At 37.8% G+C, this 27,641-nt stretch overlaps 1 long non-coding RNA gene across 1 annotated transcript; it reads left to right on the forward strand.

Annotated features, from left to right (window-relative positions):
* Positions 1 to 3,940: 3,940 nt before the first annotated feature.
* On the forward strand, positions 3,941 to 27,641 carry LOC126824530 (uncharacterized). Its single transcript, XR_007681550.1, has 2 exons — positions 3,941 to 4,245; positions 26,578 to 27,641. It is a non-coding gene; the product is annotated as an uncharacterized LOC126824530 (long non-coding RNA).

Raw genomic sequence — 27,641 nt, forward strand, 5'->3', positions numbered from 1 at the left:
CTTAATAAGTAAATGTGGTAAGTAAAGGAACCCATGACAGTTAGAATTCGATGAAGAGATGGTGGAAACTCTCCTGGTCAGACAAAATGTCCCCTATAGAATACTGCACGGCCGTTTTCATTTTAATTCTGTGTCGTCGGCCACCCCTTTAACCTAATTAATCAGAATTATGAAAATCTAAAAATTATACAGAAACAGTATCTATTATATAGAGTAACAAAACAACGCCTAGCGTTATAACACGATGTCGATGATATCCAGACGGAATTAGTTGACGACAATAGTAAGTAATAATTAAATCGAAAAGCATGTAATCGCATAAACTTTACTCTAATAATCCCTAACGATATTGTTCTTTTATCTTTCAAATATCATTTATTTGTGTTATAAAGGTATTCTCTCTTCTTGATGTCCTAATACCGTATTAGGATTAAGCACTGTGTTTCATAACCTGGGGGTGGGGATTGGATGGTCGAAGGGTTAGGAAGTGCGCGCTGTATCATAAGGTCTGCCATTGAGTCAGTGGTTTCGATTCCCTGGTTGTACGTGACAAGGTGTAGAGTCGCCTGTCCAACCTCATGCATTTACTCCCGGTACTCCGGTTTCCTCCCACTGCTAAAAACCCAAATGCGCAAGCGAATTATTGAAATAAAAAATTGAACCACATAACTTGGGGGTTCGTAAAGTCAAAGGGCCAGGGGGTAAGCGGGTCCTAAAGAGAAGTATAATTCAGAATAAAAATATTTGGTATTCAGACAATGAATGTCAGTAGCTGTTACAAAAGTCACATGTATAGGAATGAAGTTTAGCCATGGGTTGATGTACGATGTTTTGATCAGAATGGCTTTTATTTTATGTTCACCCAAGTTAGAGGATTTCCAAGGATTTAAGTGAAAAGTGGTGTCATGTTCCTTAGGTCCTGACGACTGTTATATAAGAAATCTGACTGAACAGGGGTACATGGAGATGGCGTGGAAGTGGGCGGAGGGAGGGTGGTCTTCGGATTTGGCAGTGGTATAATGCTATGAACCACTGCGCTAGTAGATTCAAAGTTACCTTCCCGTGTATAAACTGGGTGATTTGAAGATATATTTGGACTAAAACATATTCAAACTAATTAATCTAGCAAACATTTGCTTCAAATCCCTCTCAAAACATTGTATTCGAAGGGGAAATACCCCAGGACGTAAACAATCTATTTTAGAAGCCATGTTTGTCATGTAACTTGCATTTGTCGTTACCTGCTGTCTATTTGCTATACATATAGCAAGTAAATTCTTGTATTATCTTCTGCCAATTTCCGCCGTTTAATCGCAGAGGTTTTGTACGTTTAAACCCTTCAATGTTACCACAAGAAATAACAAGCGCTTCCTAAGGAAAGCTGGCAGCCAAAAAGCCGTCGGGTTGCCAGTTAATGATACCCTGACATTTTTACCTAGTGCCTCCCTCATGGGTGTTTTTCAGGGACTCGGGTATTTTTCTAATAAGATTAGGGGTCTCTACTTTCCATATTTGACAAATTTGCCATACCTTTATTGGAAATAACTACCCTTTCAATACTTTTGTGAGAATGTATCTTTAACTAAAATATACTGAAATGAAATGGGGTTTAACGTCCTACTGTTCTGCTCCGACTGCTGGGCTAATGAAGACGGGCATACAGTGTGCTATGAGGGAAATTTTGGCGGGACAGCGGCGCTTATATGGAATTCTAACTGCCAGCTCTTCCAATTTATACACTGTCCCTTGTCAGGCCCTCTGTCCTGCACCAGTCACGATGAACTTTCCCGGCCAACAACCGGATCGAACACGGGACCTTCGGGTTAGCAAGCCAACGTCTTAGCCACTTGGCCACCGCGGCTTATTTAACTTAAAGAATTGAAGGGACATTGTAGTGGATAAAAGCAGACAGTTCGGGGAATTAGAAATCACACGTTATTCTAAAATTCTGAGATAGCAGCAAGATTTTAAGACAAATGGCCCTTGGGAAGGCAAACGTTCTATTATTTATTCTAAATTTCTAAACATAATATTGATTTTTATTTTTATAAAACAGTACATAAGTCGCGGTTGGCGTGAAGTCAGGATTCTGGACCCAGAGTGTTGCGGATTCGAACTCCCGTAAGGGTTGAAACGGGGTTAGATCTTACAACAGAAATGATAACAAAACGAACGTATACAGTCTAAATACTGACTAAACAACTACTAAACCTTGTTCTACGTAGGGGTTTTCGGTGGCCGAATGGTTAATGGTCACCTTTTAACCTCGCTGGGTTACTCCCAATCTGATTACAACACAGATACTATTTCGTTTCTTGTTTTGTAGTTCAAAATTTCGTTTTACTTGTCTTTACTACATTATTTTATGGATGATGTGAGGGATGAGTCAATGAAACGGCTTGTTACGGCGAGCTTTTGGCGTGAGGTGCGCGGAACTGTGTCCGTCATATTTGAAATAAACCAGTCTACAGGGGTCTGTAGGAGTCGTTCTGAAGTGCAGAAACCAGGTGATATTCTCTTCTGAAGGGTAATTTTTATTTATAGGTCCATTTTGGCACCATGGTCACGAAAGAAGAATTTTTTCCGCCATACTTGAAACAATCCTGGTTTCTACTAGTTCTACCGGGATGTTGTGACGCGTTCAGTTTGGAAATCGTTCTGGAGTAGGAGCCCAGGGGTTTATTTGTTCTGAAGTTGTGTTTTATTTACTTTTGGACCATACCCTATCAGCTGAAAAAGGAATCAAAAGTTGTCCGTCATATTTGAAATAAACCTACGTACTCGGGTCACTATAGGGGGCGTTCTGAAGCCATAAGCCAGGGGATTTTTTGTTCTGAAGGGCACCTTAAAGTTTGCCTTAGCAACGTGAACATATGTAGCGAAGATTAAATTTGTCCGCAAAAATTTGAATTAAATCGACTTTTTCCGCGATGTCGGGGATGTACAGCCTATTAAACCCAGGGGATGTACAACTTAAGAATTCCCATTCTGACAATCGGCCGGCGTGGTGCCTCCGTTAGGCATAGTGCCAATTTTGTCCGGAAGTTTAGGAACAACGGTCAACTAGCTCCCCTACTAAAAAGATCTGTATTTTAAACAGATTGGGTTTCTCCGAGTAAGCCGGTTTCCTCCCACTGCCAAAGACCCATACGAGCAAGCGAATTATTGAAATATAATGGACCCATATATTAGTCCCGAAATGGCCTAGTTCGTGTCGAGTGGACGTTAAACCCATCTCTCTCTCTCTCTCTCTCTCTCTCTCAGAAGTGGCACCTGTCGTTAGGAAAACACCGTTGTCCAACGTACAAATCGATACTGAACATTAAAGATATTCTGACATTGCACATTCCGTATGTTAGTCTTTAAAAGTACAGTGTGGACAAGACGTTAAACCCTATTCCATGAACATAAAACTCATTTAATATTTTCCAGAATTAAAGGTGTTAGGGTTTCGATAGAAGGTAAGGTTTTACACATAGGCCACATCTGTTCCCCAATCCATTTCAGATATCATGAATAAAATATTGTTTATAAACATAAATGGCTGTTCAGTGTTAGTAAAAGGGTTTATTTGTCCAAAGTGAGATGCGAATGCGTGAGGGCGGTATCTGTATGTTGATTTGTGATCTAAGCACTTATTTCAGAAATACCATAATATAGATTACAATGTGCGGAATTTGCGTCGAAATTATCACTGTCCTTTCCATTGTCCACCAAACCGTCAGATAGACTTAATCACTGACTATGCAATGTAACTTACCCTACCCAAGCTCGGTAACCCCGGCTAGCAATGGTAGTCTTCCATCTCGGTTTTCTAGATGGTTTGGCTTGGTTTCATGAAGATCCAGTTCTTGTACATAAAAGTACACTGGAAAACGCTTATTGTACTTTTTAGCATGTCCGATCTATTATTTGTGTTAAGTGAACTTCGTCATGCTTAAAAAGTACCGGAATGCAGTAACAGGTCAGTACTCAAATCAAATTGGAAGCGCAGTATGATATTAATGGTTGCAACATCAAAGATGGTCCCCTAGTGTCCTATCAGGGGCGGATAACCAGCGTGTAACACAAATACACCCACATCATCGCGTCGTACCCACGTGAACTGTCAACTTGTCACGAATGGGAGATAAAATGAGAGACCGTGAATGAAATCACTAAGAAGGAATCATCAAGCCGAGGACGGAGATTGCTCTGCTATAAACGATAGAACAAGGTGTAGGGAATATACATCATAGTAAAAAGGTAAGTTATTTTGTAAACGATGTTGAGATAGGATAAAAATCAATTTTAATTTGTTTTTTTTTGTTGTTTTTAATTTAATTAATGAATTTCGGCTAAGTTGTTCGCTTTGAAGATAACGGATATTTTAATTATTTATGTTTAGCCATATAAATTTTCAGTTTAACATTACGGAAACAATTTTTGTTTGGTTTCATCATTATATGTTATGCTTAATATGCCTGCGAGTACTATAATCGCGGATACTTTACATTGAAACTTATTTTCCTATGATTTACTAGATCTGTTTATGATTCTACAGTTGTGATGAGTATCATTCGCGAGGCAGGGTATGGTCTTATTTTCTGTAATATGATATGGTTTTTTTTCTGATTCTATAGTTAATGGTGATATCACACGCTAGTTCCATAGTTGTCGTGGGTATCGTATGTGGGACAGAATATGATTTATCGTGAGCATGTCACCGGGGTTTTTAAGTTCTAGTTAATTCAGGGATTAAGGCTTCCATTTAATCCATGAGTAGAACCGGATAGAGTTTATTCTATTCAAATATCGACCGTGTGTGGTGGCGGGGATTTGGGGTTTTTTGGGGGGGGAGGGGGGGTTGGGGGGGGGGATTTGTTTTGTTTTTGTTTAATTGACAAACCGGAAAAGACACTTTTTTATGCTTCATTTTTTTAATTACTTCGTACGAGTCAAAATTGTGTCGAATTTTATATATACAATAGCTTGTAGCATGAAGAACGACGGCAAATTAAAGAGGACAAAATTATAAACTTTAATTAGGGATTCATTCAAATATTGGTACTACAGTTTTGTTATCATGAAAAAAGGAAATAAAATGAAATGGGATTTAACGTCCTACTGTTCTGCTCCGACTGGGCTAATGAAGACTGACATACGCCATATAGTGGGCTACAGCCCTCTCGTATTTCGAAGTCCAACTGCCAAGGGGTCTTTTACGTGCACGCCGATGACTACACGGGACCTCGTTTTTTCGTTCCACCCGAACGACTATACAGCTGGCCTTGTCAGGCCCTCCGTCCTGCATCACTGACAAGGGGAAACCACACCGGAAAATCCCGATGAATTTTTCTCGCCTAACACAGGGTTCGAGACCTGGACCGCTAGTAATGGGTCTTACTCACTAGACTCCCTAGTAACGAGTCCTACTCACTGGCCAGCCTAGTAATGAGTCTTACTCACTGAGTACTGACACTAGCGATGGTGTAAAGTTTAACACTGCTTACAGTTTTTAATTGTTCATATGTAATGGTCAAGTCTGAAACTCGTGAATACCGTAAATACAATATTAGTAAATATACTATAATATAATTTTTGTGGGGCATGTAGTGATAGGAAATATAAAATAATAATACAGTAGATTATAATGGTCAGACAACTTAACGTTCCGGACAAACGCGTCAATAATGTTCCACAAATGCTACCCACTACTCTTAGGTTTTCATTTTTGTTAGACACTACTTCCTCCAAATATGGTATGGCGGCCATCGTGGATCTTCAATATTTCTGCAATGCATAAACCTACAACTACCATTTAGGATTGCAATCTTGACCTTCCTCCAATGGGTAGCAATGGGAGTGGGGGGGGGGGGTACTTTTGTTAGGGATGTTCACATCAACTTGCTAACCTGTTTCCATATTCTAATGTACATGGGTCCAGCTGAAGCAGACTGGTATGAAGTTAAAAGGTTGTAACCCGTGCATTGCTAAATACCTTCAAATAATCGCCTGTAACATGTTTCCATACTATATATATATATAATCTTATGCTATTTTTCGGTTGCCTGATTCACTCCATAGACTTTCTTGAAATGAAATGAAGAAAAATGGGGTTTAACGTCCCACTATTCTGCTCCGAACTGGGCTCATGAAGACGGGCATACGCCATAGAGTGTGCTGTGAGGGTAATTTTGCCCGGACAGCGGCAATACGGCCTACTTTTACATTGAATTCCAAATGTCAAGGGATCTTTTACGGGCATGTCAATGTGTACACGGAACCTCGGTTTTTTATCCCATCCTAACGACTAGACAGCTGTACTTGTCAGGCCCTTCGTCCTGCATCACTTACAAGGGGATGGGGCCACGCCGGAAAATCTCCATGAACTTTCTCGGACAACGCAGGGATCGAACACCGGACCTCCAGACTAGCGAGCCAGCGTCTTACCCACTTAGCCGCCGTGATCCCCCATCTAGACTTTCATACAAAATCCTAAATGTTTATGCTAGGGAAATTGATTTGGATCGATTTGTCATGATAAACTAAATTTGAATAGTGTTTCAGTCAAAGCCGCCACGACATGACAGTTATGACCTTCGATCTGTTTAGTTTCACAATGTCTAACTCTATAAAGCACTTTAAGTTATTAAAATCTTTTACACCATCTATTTATCAAACATTGGCATTTTATTAACTTGATTAAATTTTATTTTATGATTGTTTTATGCGTAAATGTGAAGGTATGTGCAAGGATGGTCATATTTATGGGGGATAACTCTCGAATAATTTTGGAGAATTTATATAGACCTTTCCCAGTTGTTCAATGCGGTTTGATTTATTGAATAAAATATTTTTAAATGTAATTCCGGTGTAGCAAGTGAAGAATATCGATATTTTAAAAGCCCGTTTCCCATTTGTCAGGAGTGATGTCTAGTCGTTCGGATGGGACAAAAACCGTGCCCCCTCCCCCGTGTATACACGTAAAAGAACCCTTGACAGTAGGAATTCTGTGAAGAGTGGGTGGATTTAATAATTCTCACCAAATTGCTACTTTGTGTACTATGTGATAAAGAGGTTAAATGGCAATTCACGGTTGATACAAAAACCATTCAATATTTGGAATTCATCATTTAATTTTTGATATTTGTAACATGCAGATGCTAAAAGAGGGAGTACTCTGACATACGCAATATGGTATCAGGCAGCAAACACATTGGCGAAATCACTACTGTGAGTTATAAGTTAGGGGTCCGGTTGGGCCCCTTGTTCCCTTCAAGTGTTGGGGCTGATTTGCATGTAACATAACTCTGCATGTGGGAAGCAGATGAATATCGAACTCTTCGCTACGTGTAAAAATGTATAGGAGACAAAGTCAGTAAATTTCAGAAAGTTGTACCCAGTAGTTATTACAAAACACTATAAAACATGTGCATGGGGTCCACGGAGACCCCACGTGAACCGACAAGGGTTAAAACGCGGGGGAAGGGGTGGCCGAATGGTTAGCACGTGCGCGTTGTATCATACGGTCTGTCATTGAGTCAACTGGCGTGGTTTCGATTCCCCGTTTGTACGTGACAAGAAGTAGGGTCGCCTGTCTAACCCCGTGGGTTTTCGCCGGGTCATCCGGTTTCCCCCAACTGCTTAAGACCCCTACGCGCAAGCGAATTATCTCTCTCTCTCTCTTTCTCTCTCATTAAAACGCAATTATCTCTCTCTCATTAAAACGCAATTCTCTCTCTCTCTCTCATTAAAACGCAATTATCTCTCTCTCATTAAAACGCAATTCTCTCTCTCTCTCTCATTAAAACGCAATTATATCTCTCTCATTAAAACGCAATTCTCTCTCTCTCTCTCATTAAAACGCAATTCTCTCTCTCTCATTAAAACGCAATTCCTTTTCTGTCTAATATATTTTAGACGATAAAATCCTTGCTGCGGAAATTGAGTTTAAGTGATTACGTAATTTTAGATTTTGGAGAGTATATAAATATATAAATATGGACACATCATATAATGAATTGTATGATCATATTTAGAACAGCAATATGATCATCTGGACGAGGCTTAGATCTTGATTCACTTAAATAAACAATACAATAACAACAATATATTTTACCCATATTCAAGGTAATATTGACTCGCATAAATTGTCAAGTTCTACCTACTTGATTCATCCCGCTGGAATTCATTTTTTTTATTGTTGTCCAGGGCCCTGTTTCTCGAAATTTTAACTAAAGATAAAATCCAAATTTTAGTAGATACTTCAATTTTGATTGGCTAAGCACCAAAATCAATCTAATACTATCCAATCAAATTTACTCAAATTTGGATTTTATCTTAGTTAAAATTTCGTGAAACAGGCTCCAGAGATTTCAGCTGGTTTGTAATAAGAAATGTTTGAATTGGCAAAATTATCGAAAAGCTTGTTTCCATAATTTACAATCGTGTATTCAAATATATACTTTCCGCCTGAGATATTTCAATCAGGCTCACGACAGAAATCCATTAATATTTCTCGAGAGCTTAGAATTAAGGGAAGTCAATTAAATATAAATTATTGTTTAAATAATGGACTTGTGACAATAATAAAGACATTAGCTCCGTTAGCATAAAAACTCATGAATTTAAATGCAGCTCATTAATTTTAATTTAAAATTTAAAGTCAAATAATATGGGTTATAAGGATAATATGGGTTATGAGGGGAATATGGATAATATGGCTAATATGGGTGATATATATGTACATTATCAGTAAAAAAAAATAAATAATTTAAATACAACTTATTAATCTTATTTTAAAATTTAAAGGAGCTAAATCGCTAACATTTGGGACCTAGAAATTTACAAAAGTGGGTCGCAACGCATATAATACTGTAATATGAATGTATATAAACTGATTTACATTTAATGGTTTCCGTTTTTACTCCAATTTCAAATCAGTTATGTTCGGCGAAATAAGTCAGCAATCTCAATCGCGTGCAAATTTCTAGCGTCTAGTTATTCTAGTCTACATAACTCCATTTGATTTAGTTCAATGTGTCTAGCCTCGTCCCTCGAGTCTCTCAATACACCTTGGGCTGAAGCGCATTATGGTACACGATTCGTGTACCAATGTTAAAAAATTATTTTTTCTTAAATATCGGATATCAGAAGCTCATCTTTTCCCGGTAAGTTTACATCATCAATGTTGATTTAAATTGACCAATAATTCGTGTTTTCGATGTCGAAGATTTTGGAGGATTTTGAGTTACGGACTTAGGTCCTTTAAAGTCAGATAATATGGGTAATAAGGATAATATGAGTTATAAGGGTAATATGGATAATATGTACTAGCCTGGAGGTCGGGTGTTCGATCCCTGCATTGGCCGAGAAAGTTCATCCAGATTTTCCGGCGTGGTTCTCCCTTGTCAGGGATGCAGGACGGAGGGCCTGACAAGGACAGCTGTCTAGTCCTTCGGATGAGACGAAAAACCGAGGTCCCGTGTATACATTAGAATGCACGTAAAAGATCCCTCATAGCACACTGCATGGCGTTTGTCCGTCTTCATTAACACGGTATAGGAGCAGAACAGTAGGACGTTAAACCCCATTTCATTTCATTTCATTTCGGTAATATGTGTTATATAATAGCGATATAGGTATTGTGGGTATTACGGATAATATGGGAGAGAGAGAAAATGGGTTTAACGTCCACTCGACACAAACTAGGTCGTTTTGGGACTAACACATGGTTCAATTTTATTTCAATAATTCGCTTGCGCGTAGGGGTCTTTAGCAGTGGGAGGAAACCGGAGGGCCAGGAGAAAACCCACGAGGTTGGACAGGCGACCCTACTCCTTGTCACGTACAACCGGGGAATTGAAACCCCGCCAGCTGACCCAATAACAGGCCGTATGATACAGCGCGCACGTGCTAACCATTCGGAATTACGCATACTATGGGTAATATGGATATGGACTATATGGGTAATAGGGATAATATAGGTAATATAGATATGGGCAATGTGGGTAACAAAGGATATTATGGGTAATGTGGGTGATAAGGATGATATGGTAATAAGGATGAATGGGTAATAAGGTTTGAATGGGCATTAGAGCATATATAGCGGTAATACGGGTAATAAGAACAAAGGGTAATATGGATGACATGAGTAATATGGATTCTTTCAGGATACGTGTTGTCATTTTAAGCATTTATAACACGGATTTATTACAGGGATTACAAGTAATGTATAATTTGCTACAATTTCATCATTTTCCACATCACACGCTAAGTAAAATTATTAATTTAATGGATTCGAAATCGTGAATGTCATAAGTAAAAATTAAATATCGATTACCACAGCTCAATTACAATGACAGAAATAAGAGAAGCCAATTAAAGATACATTATGGGAGATTCGATAACGCGAGTTGGCAGTTCTCACTATAATAATTAAAAACTAGATAACGTAAAGGCAATTTGCTGAAAATTTCATTCAAATTGATGGACTATCAACCGAGAACTAAGCGAATAAAATTTCTGCCTAGCCTCGGTCATCATTACTAAAGTCAGTACGTTAAACAGCATAGTCTCGATTATCCATTTAATCGTTTAATTGAAAAGGAAAGTTATGCAGTAAATCGGATCACAATCCACTTAAGATCGCAGGCTAGCGATGCCATCTAGCCCTTGCATAATGTATGTTTAAATATAAATTATCGTTTATATGTAAAAGACAATACTTATATTAACATATACATCATAGGTTAAAATAAATGAATAAAAATTGGACTCAACTTTTAGATGTGTAGTCAGAAAAACTATGGGTAATATAGATTCTTTTAACATATAAGTATTACATGGATCAGAAGAGAAACTTGTTATTATCATTACTGTGACGCTATACTAATCACAGGGTCATAACTCACAACGATTCCCCAGTTGTACGTGACAAGAAGTAGGGTCGCCCGTTCAACCTTGAACTATTGAAATAAATTTGAACCATGTGTTAGTCCCGAAATGACTCTCTCTCTCTCTCCCTCTCTCTCTCTCTCTCTCTCTCTCATAATTCACGACAAACAAACAAAAAACGATGTGACACTACGATCATTTCGTTTAACTAAAATTACGGGCGTTTTTTTTTATATCGTGAATCAGTAGAGATCACCGAAGGCCCGGATGGCAACGTGTGACAACGCCTCGACCAAGTCCGGCACATCATCTGGCAATATCTACTTCTCGTATTGCTGCTACTGTGTGGCGTTCATATAGATTCACCTATAGACGTTGGATCAATTCGAACGCCAAAACTGAAAGGTAAAGTTGTTATGACATCAGTAGGCCGAATTCCTTTTGTCGGCAAATACACAACCAACAATCACGTCAAAAAGCAAGTACAGAGCGGTATGTTATTGGGATGGTACAGTATTTAGATTGGTTTAAATCAAGTCAGAAATATATCGGCAGGGTATTTTATGTCATTCCAATTGGTTGATGATTGTCCCTTAGCATATAAATACAGTCCGAAGATTGGTCTGTAAATATGATATGCCACTGGGGTCAACGGTGCGGCTTCAAGACGTCACGATGCATAAGTCATTAATGCATTATTATACTTTCAGAAACAGATAGGTCTTATAAATCGTGACGTCAGCCAATAAAGCGAAGATTACTCTTGGTATCTTATGAACTAAGTGGTTCTAAAATTGAGCAAAGGGGCTCATATGTGAAAACATCTTGGCATAGAAGGGTTTATGTTGATATTGGCGTTTAAAGGACATTATGTAGGATTACATAAAGAGCTAACCACTCTCGCTATAACAGTTTAAACATAGATAATGAAAGGGGAATATGTTCAACATTTCAAATTACTTCACTCTTAGCCGAGTTATCTCCATTACAAGAATCGTGTAGCCTCGATTGTCATTTCTACCATTGTAACGATAAGAAACAAAGTCTCGGTTATCCATTTTTTACGTTAAATCATTAACCGCAAATCTGTTAAAAATCTAGAGTATCCGATATACAAGTACTACTAAAAAAATATGGTTTCTACCATCACCTCTGCCAAGCCAGGGCATCGGGGATTGGACCGGGGATGGGGGTTGAAGGCTCTGTGGGACAAATACCGTCTGTGCCGACCTAAAAGATTAAATAGGCCCCGGAGTGATGCACAGAAAGCCCCCGCCACCCATACCCCTCTCCTAGGGCCCGGCTTAAGCTTGCAATTAGCGTCAACAGACTTTCATAATAAAATAAAACCAAGTATAACAATCAAAGAAAAGAAATGAAATGAAATGAAATGGGTTTTAACGCCCTACTGTTCTGCTCCTATACTGGGCGAATGAAGACGGACATACGCCATACAGTGTTCTATGAGGGAAATTTTGCCTGGGCAGCGGCACTATCGCCTACTCTTATATCGATTTCCAATTGCCAAGGGATCTTTTACGTGCATTCCAATGTATACACGGGACCTCGGTTTTTCGTCTCATCCGAAGGACTAGCCAGCTGTCCTTGCCAGGCCCTCCGTCCTGCATCACTGACAAGGGGGAACCACGCCGGAAAATCTGGATGAACTTTTTCGGCCAATGCCGGGAATGAACACCCGACCTCCAGACTAGCGAGCCAGCGTCTTACCCACCTAGCCACGTGATCCCCTATAACAATCAAAACCATTAGACAAAATTCGAAATGAAATGAAATGAAATGAAATGGAGTTTAACGTCCTACTGTTCTGCTCCTAACCTGGGCTAATGAAGACGGGCATACGCCATACAGTGTGCTATAAGGGAAATTTTGCTCGGACAGCGATCTTTTACGTGCACGCCAATGTGTACACGGGACCTCGGTTTTTCGTCCCATCCGAACGAATAGACAGCTTTCCTTGTCAGCCCCTCCGTCCTGCATCACTGACAAGGGAGAACCACGCCGGAAAATCTGGATGAACTTTCTCGGCCAATGCATGGATCGAACACCCACCTCCAGGCTAGCGAGCTAGCGTCTTACCCACTTAGCCACGTGATCCCGACAAAATTCGAAGTCCTAAAAAAAACAAAAAAAAAAACGGTATAGGCAAAATAGTGTAATCAGCAAATGGACCGTTCACCATGTACAAAATACACGATGGGCAGTGGTAACAGGTGTCCGGAAGAGTAAGCTTACCCTGCCTGGCGCCGCACCCGCCATAGCTGCATCAAAACCATTAGACAAAATCTCGGTAAAATAGCGTAATTGGCCAATGGACTTGTCCGTATGCAAAATGATGAACATTGTTAACAGATGTCGTACACATAATCATGAAGAAGTATTCGCGTCGATTAAATATATCTAGAATAAAAGCCGAAAGAGACATGTTATTTACTAATCAAGTCAATATGATGACCATAAAACTTTTTAAAAGGTTTTTGTATGTTTAGTGGGTTAAAAGGAAAAAGCTCTCGCGTATTAAATTAGCTGAGACAGTGGAATGTTACTACTAATAAAGGGAAAGTTAACAATCGTTTATCATCACGTTTATCGTACAATTTAATACTCAGTTTATAGCAATTGTCAAAATCGAGACGCAGATCTATCTAGGAAGTGTTATTGTCGCTGTCAGTAGTATTTTTAACTTCGAGCTCATCAGGATATATGAATTCTAAAGTGATAGAACATCATCGATATATCGATATATCGATAAGTGAAATTAAAACGTCTATTTGTTTTTACGAGTTTCAACTGAAAAAAAAAAAAATTTATAAATTTAGATAATTTATCAGAATTATCAGGAGACAGTTTTGTTACAGGCACTTGAACAGAATAATTTTTTTTACATTGTAGTCTTGGCTAGCATAGTACAGTAGTGACACGATATAATACCCGCCATTTTGACAAAATAACTGAAATGGGGTTAAAGATCCTACTTTTCGGCATCTCATTTTCACATCATTTCAAGTTTGATTTTTTTTAATTAACAGCGCTGTAAATAGACCAATTTAGTTATACTGGAAACCTTTTAAGGATTGAATAAAGTCTGGCAATAAAGGTGCTTATTGCGAAATGGTCGAGAACGAAGTGTCCTTCACCGAGTCATAACAATATGGCGCGTGATATTCATGTCCTAGTCGAGATAATGTAATTGGGTTTATTTCAGTCCCTACAAGAGCAAGTGCATGTGTCTGTGCTGTATTCATGTATTGTGTGTTTCGTATAGGTCTCTCAGTCAGTTTTCGTGAAATATTATAAATCTAAAGTCCGCCGTTTGAAAACGACATTGACTTGTCATTGACATTAAAGGGAAAGACACAACAAGCTTCAACCAAATTTAAAACATGTTGTCCTTGTACAGGACTTGTTGGCATTGCAGGTTATGGCACAAAAGGCATGCAGAAAAGTGCTGTATATTGGTTAACCGACAAGATCAAATCCCTTGCACTGTCTTAATAGTGGAGCGGCACCATTGAGGCAACTAGTGAACCGATTTAAATTTTAAATACATTAGAAATTGAATAGATTATATCCAGTTTTTAGCGAAATAAAAAAAAATCGACACAACTGTGTTCTTATAAGATCTCATTAATGTTCACGATTCTGTAAAAAAAAAATCGGTATATGCTAGGTTCCCACTACCACGATTTGCGCTACGATTGAAATCGTGGTTTTAATCATGGAGTAATCGAGGTGATCCTATCAGGTCTTGTCATATTGAGGTCAGTCGTAAACATCGTGTAGATCGTATCAAAACGTACCCGAACGTATCTGCACGTACCAGATCGTGGACCCAATATAGACTTTTGGCAAGCATAATCCGTATGGATTTTGTGCGTGACGTCATCAATGTGTGTGTATTTCTCATTACGTTAAACTCCACACGGATACGGCAACACGTATCGAACAGTTTTCATACGGAAAAGGTCCGTATAACATTGTCGTCTTTTTACTGTCTTTTTTGTTACTTTTAGACGCTGAAAATTTGTATCATAGCGTTTTTATGAATCTACGTGTATCCTAAACACGAAGTGTATATTTGATGTGATTTTAACCATGATAAAGACTGGAATTTAATCATTATTTTTGATGGGTTTTTCTCGGAATTTTCATAGTAATGTTTAAAAAAAAAACATTTTGGTATATATATATTAATAATTGAAAAATAAAACACTGTTAACTGTTACTTGATCGTAAAGTAGACGAAAACCGGTGACTTTTCTGAATGTGGGTACCTAGTGGCTTAACTAGCCAAGCAATACAAAGTAACAATGCGTCATTTGCATTTTCGCTAAAGTGTCAAATTTTTCATCTCACAGCGTAATTCACGCTAATATGTACACAGATTGATATTTAACATTTATTAAATAAATAAAAATACCAACTCTGTAACCTCCCGACTTGGATTCAATCGGAATTAAAGCAGGCCTACCCATACCTTTTCGCGGACAACAAAATGGCGGTGGATATATTACATTGTAGCGAGGAGTGTATAGATCGATGACATTTCAATTCCACGTATTTTTGTAATACTTAACAAAGTTGGACCATTCTTGTACTGGTATTCCTATTAGAGATTAGTCTTTCACAATATTGTAGTTTGCATGTGATTCAAAAAACGTTAAAGTAAAATGACGCATCGAGACTTTAATGAATTAGAATTTTGAAACTTTGTATTTGAGAATTGTGGAGATTTGTGAGATTCAAGAAGTTTGTAGAAAACCAAAATATTATTTTATACAAAGATCGGACACGGTTGCTTTTTATTATTTTAATAATTGCATGCACAATATTCCAACTTTAACTCGCTGGTCTTAAAATCTTTGTTAAAATTGGAGAAATTTATATTAACATTTTTATTAAATGTTTAATTTTAAAATAATGTCAGTAATAATACTTTTTATATGTTGACAAATCGATTAAATTTATTTGTTTCGAAGCCATTTGAAAAGATCTGATCAGCTTCAAGAAGGATTTGATAGATGAGATTCATATATTGTAAAATGTTGTATAAAATACTAGATTGATGACTTCAAAAAGGGGTAAAAAGATTAATAGATCTCTAGGCGAGAAGATCTTGTCGTCTTTGTCTGGGTAATTTGATACAGTTAAAGGTGAATGATCCTTAATAAGATTGTAAAGCGATAGAATTGTTTTATGATTTAAGTTAGTTAAAGGAAATTAAATGCGCAGCATAATTCCTCGGCCTTTTTAAGGGGCAACTAGTGGTATTCTTAAAGTAGCTAAGTCTCTAACTCATTATCATCAAAAGTCTTACATGTTGAAAACACGAATTATTTGTCAATTCAAATCAACATTGATGTTGTGATCTTACCAGGAAAAGGAAGGCTTCTGATATCCAATATTTAAAGTAGCTAAGTCTCTAACTCAATATCATACAAAGTCTTACACGTTGAAAATACGAATTATTTGTCAATTCAAATCAACATTGATGTTGTGATCTTACCAGGAAAAGGCAGGCTTCTGATATCCAATATTTAAGACAAAATAAACATTTTACCATTGGTACACGAATCGTGTACCATAGTGCGTGTTAGCGTCATTTGCAACAAGTGACTAGAAAGAACGAGGCTAGACAAATTTAACTGGAGAGCCTGCTTAATAGACTGGAATAACCAGACGCTAGAAATTGCTATAGGGTTGAGACACATTCCGTATTTCGCTGGACATAACTGATTTGAAATTAGAGTCAAAACGGAAACAATTGAATGTAAATCAGTTTATATACAATCAGATTACATTATTATATGCGTTGCGATCCATTTGGGTCAATTTCTAGGTCCAAAATATTAGCGATTTAGCTCCTTTAATTTCAAAGGTTATGTGGGGAATTTAGTCCGGGCAGCGGGTTTCTACCTGCTTTTCTTGCACACATAAACTGCCAGGGTATGGCTTTCTTTCACGAACACTTCTATTCATATACGAGTGGACAACGCTTTTTGTTCTATCCGAACGACTAGACACACCTTTATTGTTGTCAGTCTTACAGTATAACCGGCGGGATTTGAACCCTGGAGATTCTAGTTAGTGTTTCCAAGGATTAAACACAATTTCTATAATTATCAGCCAATCTAGTGGAAACACACACCGGGGCTTGACATTCCTGGTCGTATTCATTTTATATTATCGTATATGTAGTATAATGATTGGGGGATGATTGGGTGGACCACGGTGGCTAAGTGAGTAAGATGCTGGCTCGCTAGTCTGGAGGTCTCTGGTTTGATTACGGTGTTGACCGAGAAAGATCATCGTGACTAACCGGCGTGGTTTCCTTCTGTCAGTGGTGAGGGCGGAGGGTCTGGCAAGGACAGCTGTCAAGTCGTTTGGATGGGACTAAAAACCGAGGTCCCGTGTATACATTGGCATGTACGTAAAACATCCCCTGGCAGTTGGAATTCGATTTAAGAGTAGGTCATAGTGCCGCTGCCCGGGCAAAATTTCCCTCATAGCACACTGCAAGGCGCATACATGTCTTCATTAGCCCAGTCGGGGCAGAACAGTAGGACGTTAAATTCCATTTCATTTCATTTTCTGCCTCGGCCGTTAAATCTGTGATATTGGGCCTTCAAATTCTTACTGAACACACTATTTGGATTATTGCATCCCCCGTAGAATTATTGAATGTATTTAACGGTCATTGGTAACCCTTTGATCATTTTCTGCCTCGGTCGTTAAATCTGTGATATTGGGCCTTCAAATTCTTACTGAACACACTATTTGGATTATTGCATCCCCCGTAGAATTATTGAATGTATTTAACGGTCATTGGTAACCCTTTGATCTGACGCCAAGGTAGTACAACCCTAGAGATTTCCCAAATGATAGATTTAGCCCGATTGCTTATTGCATATGGCTGTGTTAGCGGATGGTTCTCTCTTTTTACCAGCCTAAAACTTAATCTGCGCCCCCCTCCCACCTCGGGTCATTCAGAATACGTTACATCTTTAAATGGACTGCCATTCAGTATTTGTAGCCCATAGAAATTTTACGGATTTATTTCAGTTACCGTTTACATGTTGTTAATATATCAATGAGTTAGCCAACGATGATGTCATAATTATAATTATCAATGATCTGGGGGGATTTCAACTAAAATTTGTTGAGTTTAAAGCGGAAATTGCAAATTTTCAAGTTATATTTTTAAAATGTATTAAAATAAAGCCTTAAAATAGATGGTATCCATAAACAGTCCTACCTTGTTAAAGAATAACCCTATTAATCCTATAATTCACTATTTCCAGCTGAGAAATTGGCAAAAATATCATTTTTAACTTCAAATTTCAACGTTGGAAAATGGCTGCCCCATGTTGTCAATAGCAAAACAGGGGAGGTTATTGTGTTGTAATTTCCTGTGTCATACATTTTTAAGGGTGGCAAATAATGCACATGATCGTATAATAGTGATTTGATAACCTATTGAGCAAAAGACATAGAAATAATTATGTTTTGACTTTCTTAGAAAATTTGAAATTCTCGCTTTAACTAAATCGCTACACCATAAAAAAAAAACAGAGATTACGTTTCGCATATCATTTCGGTATTCAAATAGCGGCATGTTTATACCATAGACCAAAAATTTAATACCGATTCTATAATTTCCCTGGTGTAATATTACGCCATTTTGTATTATCGTTTCTATTACTTAATGGTGATTTATTTGATCAAATTCAATTTGGGTTCATTTACCAGAGAATCGAGTTTGACTTTTTCACTAAACGTGACAAGATTAATGATCGGGTAAAACAATTATTGGAGATACTTTAAATAGTAAGTGTGCGAGAACATAAAATGAACACAAAATATTTTAAAGGTGCCCTCCCAATCGGATTAAAGTACATATCTATATTTCGTTTCGTTTTTTTATACTTTCGATGGTCTCTACTACGAGAAGATCTGACCAGTTGTCAGACGTGTAATTAACCAATCAGCGTTGATGTTTCTAGTAAGATATCCTCAGTTCCGTGCATCGCACGCCAAGAACTCGCTGCAACAGACCGTTTAATTGGCCAATCTCTCGACAGAACTTTACTACGAGAAGATCTGACCAGTTGTCAGACGTGTAATTAACCAATCAGCGTTGATGTTTCTAGTAGGATATCCTCAGTTCCGTGCATCGCACGCCGAGAACTCGCTGCAACAGACCGTTTAATTGGCTAATCTCTCGACAGAACTCAGATTAAAAAACAACTGTTCCAGATCCTAGTATAGTAAAGGCATGTAAAACGAAATTTTGAGCTATAAAAAACGAAACGAAATAGAATCTGTGTTTTAATCAGATCCGTGTTTTCCCTGTTAAACCGATTTGTATTTTGATGCCTCGGTGAACTGTTTCATTGACTAATCCCTCACATTAACCAGAACGCGGGTTATATAACAACTCTTCCAGACCCTAGTGTAGTAAAGACAAGTAAAACGAAATTTTGAACTATAAAAAACGAAACGAAATAGGATCTGTGTTTTAATCAGTTTGGTGTTCTCCCTGTTAAACCGATTCTTATTTTGATGCCTCAGTGAACTGTTGCGCTAAGAACAGTGTGAATTTTGAATACATAATTATATCTCGGCAACTACTGACCGAATTTAATTTTCTAGAATAATTGGATGGTGTTATGCAAATGTGATTTAACCCCAAATTTGAAGTTTTGAGAAAACACCGAAAATAGAAAATAGAACCCATTCCAATAAAGAACAAAATTCAAAGTCCCAGAAAGCTTTTGTCACTTTAACATCATGAAATACAATATAGGACTAAAATGTACTACAATAATAGTTGAAATATGGAATAGTAACCATGGTAACGCATGAAATGTGATTAGGTCATTTTTGCGTAACTTCCAACCAAAATAATCTTAATTTGCGTAATTTTGCCCCAAAATGATACAATTGATTAAACTAATTATTCATCACTAAACTCCAATTCAAAGTCTATGATTCCATTAAAGCTATCAATGTCTTTTCTTAAATTTTTGTCACAATCAAAGCCAGTATAAAACTGTGTGCTATCACCAGGAATAGTGTGCTTCAAATTTTGGATATCCTTCGCACAAAAATTAAATAGAGTGTGGTGAGGTTGTGGTGAAATGCGGGAAAACTCTTGTAAGTGAGAAGGCATTTTCATGTTCTCACTACGCGTACACAATTCCCCCGCTACGCTCTTGGCACACACAATTTGCGCCGCACAGCAACGTCCCCACCGCTCTCAACACGACGCTCCAGCCCCATCATTGATACGCTGTTACAATGCTTTCACAATGATTAGTGGATCAATTGGGCTGTAGGACAGATACTGAGCCTCATATTAGGAGATCTAAAAAATAACCTAACTTCACACATAAATCACGACTTCGCTACGACCTAAAAAAAAATCTGCCAGATCGTGTATGAAAGCGGCATGGACGTGGCGAGATCTTTGTGAGCATTGTATCGAGAGGCAGTGAAAGCCGGGACAATGTAGTGGAACCGAAGCATATACTGAGAGCAGAGCGTGATGTGGGGAGAGGGGATGGGTTGGGGGCGGGGGCATAGCGAGGACTTTGTTTTGTCTGAAGGGGACTATACGAAGCCCGTAATAGAGGTGAGATAGCGTAGCACGATCTGACTGGTCTAGAGGGAGCTTGATGAGATTTTTGTCAACGTACTAAGAGTGCCACCATGGGCGTTCTACCCCGCTCTCTGTACGCTGTTAACACGCATTCTTTTCCATCGGGGATCTGCCTGATTTTTGAAGTCAAAGCAAGGTTGTGGTGTATGTGTGAAGGGGGTACACCTCTCTATTACCAGCATGTAGTCACCAGAAGTAAAAAGGCACTGCTGGCGCTTCAATGCGCATTTTAAATCACCAAAGTCGGAATCATTTGAAGAAAATTGTGTTTCAATACCCTAAACCGAAAATGGACAGTGTGAAGAGAAAGATCTAACCATCAACATAATTACCAGAAGACTGATCTAACACACACATAGCTTTGTTATGCAAAATGCATTTTCAGAAATAACAGTGATCTAACCCACTTACATCAGAATGTTTAATAAGCAAAAGGAGCCAGAGTATTTTGTAATGATGTTCTATAAAACAATCTATAAATAACTTTGTTCTATTAATAGATATCATTTAGAACAATATTGCATATCAATCGTCATGAATTCTTTAATCGAAACATGTACTAAAACGATTTTTGGAAATTTGTGGGTTAGAACACATTTGCACAACACCGTCCAATTAGATAAACGAAAGGAATAAAAGATTTAGCGGGCATTTGATATCTATGTTCTTAGATTCAAGGGCAACTACCGAACAAATTTCGTTGATTTCATATTTTAAAAATCCATTAGAGATTTAGTAATGGTAGATTCAATTGAGATAAAAGATGGAAATTGAAGATATTATGAGCCATTGTTAGTTTTGTGAATAGATTTAAAGGGGTTAAACCGATATATAATTTGATGTTACCGAACCGATTTAGTCGATTTTATTTTTTTAATTCATTAGAAATTAAGTAAAAATCTTAAATTATTAGATTGAAATAAACAACAAAAATTTAAACTATTGTAAGCCTTTGTTAACTCGTTTTGTTAACTCTTTTCATATATTTAATTTGAAGCCTCGGTGAGCAGTGACAAACAGAGTGGTATGCAGTTTAAATTCATATTCCACGGCAACTACCGAACCGATATAGTTGATCTAGGTCTTTTAAATGGATTCATACATTTAAGGGGTTTCATTGGAATTTTGGTCGGTCTTGTAATAAGTAAATATCCGTAATACTATTCATTTTATGTCCAGAACGAGAAATGAAAATGAAATGAAATTGGGTTTAACGTCCTACTGTTCTGCTCCTAACGTGGGCTAATGAAGACGGGCATACGCCATACAGTGTGCTATGAGGGAAATTTTGCCCGGGCAGCGCCGCTACGGCCTACTCTTATATCGAATTCCAACTGCCAAGGGATCTTTTACGCCAATGTGTACACGGGACCTCGGTTTTTTGTCCCATCCGAACGACTAGACAGCTGTCCTTGTCAGGTCCTCCGTCCTGCATCACTGACAAGGGGAAACCACGCCGGAAAATCGGAATGAACTTTCTCGGCAAATGCAGGGATCGAACACTCGACCTCCAGGCTAGCAAGCCAGCGTCTTACCCACTTAGCCACGTGATCCCCATCCAGAACGAGAGAATCCATCTTATTGTGACCGACGTTTATTGTAATCCTACTTCATTTCAGTATTAATATTTCTAAAGTGTTGGCGAATTGCTTTTACTAACTTTAGAATCTGAGTTAATTCATAATCATACGCATTAGCAAATTTAATACTCCCATTGCGACTCATTAACGTCACAAACCCTATTATACATCGATATAGTTATCCTAAACTTTATCAAATGATACATAACTATTATTTAGCGCGCATTTAACATATGCATGGTCTTCTTTGAGTGGCATTTAGCAATTTACACACGTAATGAAAACATAATACGGAACACAAATAGAATATTTATTACATCTACGTTTCGTTGAGGATTCTCAACGTTATCAAGCAAATGGTGTACATATACATGTAGTCATAAACTCTACACTATGGCATGTTGGTTGGTAAAGTCTAAAAGTTAGAGCCAACTGCAGATTTCGTCAAGGTCGCGAGATGGTTATGTAATCGCCCAAAGCTAATATTTGTCGAAAAGAAAAGCCATTTCTGAATATTTTCTTTCATTGATATTACATTAAAATACAAACATATTTTCTGAATCAATCTCAGTCAGATTTTCTTTGTCAATTGTGCAGGCATGGGCCTGGTAAGGTACAGTGTCTAGTCGTTCGGACGGGACCAGAAATTGGCAACCCTTGTGCGTGCACTTAAAAGAACCACGAAGAGCAGGCAGAAACACCGCTGTCCGGGCCAAATATCTTGCTTAGCACACTGCATGGTATACACGCGTCATCATAAGGACGGTTGGTTCATTAATCATCTTTTGTTTCCGTAATTTTGGAATACCAAAATTGAGGTTTTATTTTTTTTTAAATATATCTGAAATGCGTTAAAACAATAAATGCTATAGGCTTGATTCGTCGTGTTGAGTAGCGTTCTCCTTTACCCCCATTTTCATGTCTGATTCAATTTATAAGCCAGATACTGAAATGAAATGAAATGAAATGGGGTTTAACGTCCTACTGTTCTGCTCCGAACTGGGCTAATGAAGACGGGCATACGCTATACAGTCTGCTATGAGGGAACTTTTGGCCGGACAGCGACACTACGGCCTACTCTTTTATCGAATTCCAACGGTCAACGACTAGACAGCTGTCCTTGTCAGGTCCTCCGTCCTGCATCACTGACAAATCTGGATGAACTTACTCGGTCAATGCAGGGATCGGCTAGATACTAATTGACAAGGGATACTAAACATTTATAGAACACCCAGTACCATTTCAGCTTTGTACGTTTTAGGTGATGAATGCATATAGTAATATGGCTAACAATATTGTAATAAAAATTATAAACATAATTCTTCTACCTAACTTTTAAATTGATTATAAAATTATTATCAAAGGAGATAATTATTTCCTTCCTACATTGACCCATGCTTGAAAGATGGTAATTACCATTTGATATGGTTTGACTTAAGACGATTTTTTTTTGTTATTATCAGGGGAGATAATTACGACTTATAATATTTACTTACTTTTAAGCCTGATCCACGCATTCATGGTGGCCACTAGCCAGTAGTACTTTGATAATGATCGCTGATGATTTGTCTAATCTAGTTATTATCAGGGGAGATAACTACGTACATTAAAATAAGAAAGATTAGTGCCTTACATCACTGACCCTCGCTTTGATGAAAACCTAATAATCTATTTGGAAACTATTTGATGTGATTTGAGTATGAAATCCAATAACACTTTACGTTACATATACTCGAGAACAAGTTCTAATACCAAGGGAGATAATTAATATCACAGTCATCGATTACTTCCTTGTCTTCAGTAGATGACTTAAGATTTAATTCCTAATAAGGATACATTATAGTCATGTTAGTAACATTAACAAAACTTTTAGTAAAGTCTTGAGACTTATAAACACTTTGTTTAAGAGCTAATGGTCGATTAAAACTAAGAATTCAATAATTCTTATATCTCTTTGAAATCCGTTGGGAGGAAGAGACTTCAATGCCCTCATTAACATTAACGAAGAGGTGTGAAGTCTTAAAGACTATAATGTACTATAGAACCGTTACAAGGTCGTCATAATTAGAACTCCAGCCCCCATACTCCTCGTAGCATTGCCATATGTGTTAAGATTTATAAGTCTTGTAATTTTTATACAGAAACATGTTGGTTGTGGGTGGGACCATCGCCATACCCCCTGGGTTTAAAGGACTTTGAATCTAGAGTTATTTGTTATCAAGATAGGGAGATCGGCTATAGATTTATTTGTTATCAAGATAGGGAGATTGGCTATAGAAAAAAATAATCTGGCAACGTTACTTACCCATGGAATATTTTTGTGTGTATGGTATTCGATCAAATCAGAATTTTAGATGTGTTTTTTTATGAATGACAGTATCGTCGTCGTGTTGGTGGGATAATCAATCCTATAGTAGTTTGAACTGCGCCTTTCTCGGCTAATCAGGTAATTGAACCCAGTACCTGCTGGTAACTGATTCTGCGTCATACATACTCACCACGTCACCTTGACCCTCTGCTTGTTTGAATTGCGTGGTTCTGCATTTCCATTAATTGTTTAATAATCAAAAGCACAGCTTAAACATAAAACATCTAAAGCGGAGTGAACACGGTTAGGCGTCGTATTAGGAAGAGATGTTTTGTTAAGAAATCATTGCTTTCTATTTCTAGGTTGTTTTGATTTTTTTTTTTTTTTTTTTGCTTTTATACCATTTCACAGCCAGGGGTTTAGTCGAAGCACATTGTAGCAAACAAAAAAACAACCCAATAGTTTCTTATGCAATATAGAATTAAGTCTCCCTGAAAACAAACGAAATTCAGTTAAAGCGCGGGAAAACTGGCTCCGTTCCATCAAGTACTACTGATTATTGTATTATGGGTCGGAAATAACTCTGTGTGATATGTGTCTAAGAACAAAGTGAAATTGAAAGAACTATTTACGACGTTAGTAATACGTGTATTTCAAGGTTTTCTTATAAATATTTTATTAAAATCAATTATGGACCTTTGTTAACGTATTTGGACCAGTTTCGCTTGCATATTAAATCTATTTTTAAAGTAGCTAAGTCTCTAACTCAAAATCTTCGACATTGAAAGCACGAATTATTTGTCAATTTAAATCAACATTGATGCTGTTATCCTACCGAGAAAAGATATGCTTCTGATATTCAATATTTAAGACAAAATAAACATTTTACCATTGGTACACGAATCGTGCACCATAATGCGTTCAGCGCCATTTGTAACAGGGGACCAGAAGAACGAGGCTAGACATATTCCACAAGTCATGTCAAACGGTGACGCCATATTCTTATCTGGAGAACATGCGCAATAAATACTATCGGTGTAGACTGGAATAACCAGGTGCTAGAGATTGCCATTCGATTGAGACTTCTGGCGTATTTCGCCGAATATAACTGATTTGAAATTAAAGGGACTATCCCGATTTCAAGAGAGTCTCAAAAATAAAAGTCAGAGTACGTATGAAATTTAAGTGCCAAAATATAGAGGAATGGTGTATTTAACTTCTCTCAAAATACCAGCTCAGAATATTGAGTCGTTTGGACGTGAACGTCAAAACTGCTTATCCGGACACGTAACCCTTTTAAGATTTTGTGTCAGTTTTTTCGTTGGGAGACCTCATAATCGATTCCCGTTCCTTGAGAGGTCTATATAGTGAATGACCCATGTGCTGTACTTGATAACGAAAGGTAAACGTCACCTACACATTACTTTTATAAAACAAAAGTCTGGTTTTATCCAGACACCGCATAATGCAGCTTGGGACACCGGTCTCCATTTCCAGATGAAGGCTGGTGGGTTTCAGTTATTTGAAATCTTATCCCAAATATTGAGTTAGTTGCTCGGCCCTTAGCTAGAGGATTTTAAGGGATTTATACAAAATTAAGCAATTTTATTCTCCAAAAAATATCGGGATTAGCCCTTTAAGGTAAAAACGGAAACGATTGAATGTAAATCAGTTTAATATACATTCATATTACATTATTATATGCGTTGCGACCCATTTGTGTCAATACCTAGGTCCCAAATATTAGCGATTTAGCTTCTTTAACCTATTGTGTGTTTTACCTCTATGCTAAACACCATTCAATTACCCATAGCCCAGTTTAATACATACATATTAGTGGAGAAAATGTGGAAATCTCGGTATATGTACTTCGGGTGTTCATTGGCTCGCACACTATACAAGCCAATCAAATGCCAAATCATAAAATGTTGCGCTCATGAATAAAAAAGTTTTTTTAGGAACTGATGTTGTATGTGCATCTTATATAATAGATTAATCGAAAGCCAAGAAGGGCTATTAAAACCCTGCACGGAATCGGACGCATATTTAGTAAGATGGCGAGTGGAAAGATAGGAGGCGTTATATATACTCTCCCAAATATTAAAATATTTCTACTTTTTCTTTTTTTCCAGCATTTCACCAACCATCCAAGATGTCGGCTGTTACCAAGGTGTTTCTTCTTTCCTATTTTGCCTTATTTGGTATTGTCACGTGTCACGTTCGCCGTTCTCCTGTATTACCATGCCAACCGTGTAACTATTTAGACGTACCTATGATAGAAATTGTCAAATACAGCGTCCTGTGTGGAAACTGCGGAACGAATTTCGGATCTGAATATGAACACTGCTGTATGTGCCATAGCAAATTTCGACAAGTTTGTGCTATATCTCTTGGTATGAAGTAAACAACCAACAACGCTCAGTGACCAATGTTAAATGATATATCTTGCTCTTTTGGAAATGGCAAAGATTTCCACCCATGAAACTTTCTTCATTACAAAAACCGCTCATCTTAGTTATCTGTGTTATGCTGCCATCTTTAGTTTTGTTCTTATTCAAATTCAAAATGTCAAACTGTATTATATATCTGTTGATACTGCTTGCTATAATTGTTATAGCAGGATACGACTGTTGGCAATGGTGTTAACTGTGTAATGTGGTAAAAGCTATTGATGGTAAAATGTCGGTACACGATGTTGTGATCTTGGTCTGATGACGTGGTTAATGGTGTGGATTCCGGTGGTAATGCCAGGATTCAGCCCTCGATACCGACGTTCTTTGATGCCAATATAGATGTGGATGGCGATGCCTTGATGCAACTCTCAAAACTGATGGTAAAGCCTCAACACATACCTGCCCACGCATGACCTCTCGTTGATACATCTGAAGAATCTTATGGGTAAAGCGTGAATAGCTTCAAACTGGCGAATTGGGAAATCATCTGCTGATCAATGCAGCTGTCCACACGACACTATATTAAGGTACCACGCACAGCGCAGCTGCACAGGGTCCACGCTGTATTGAATTTAAAGATGTTATTCACATCCATACACCCAGAAAAAAGCCCAGAGAGTTGCTATTTGACAGGTTGTTTCTTCTTTAGGTTATGTGATGGCGGTTGAGTTGAAGTGGTCTTATGCCATTGTTTTAATTTTGTTTTGTGCTCATTAATTAAAGTATATTGTTTGTTAATTTTT

This window comes from Patella vulgata, chromosome 6, assembly GCF_932274485.2.
Source record: "Patella vulgata chromosome 6, xgPatVulg1.2, whole genome shotgun sequence".
NCBI lineage: Eukaryota > Metazoa > Mollusca > Gastropoda > Patellidae > Patella > Patella vulgata.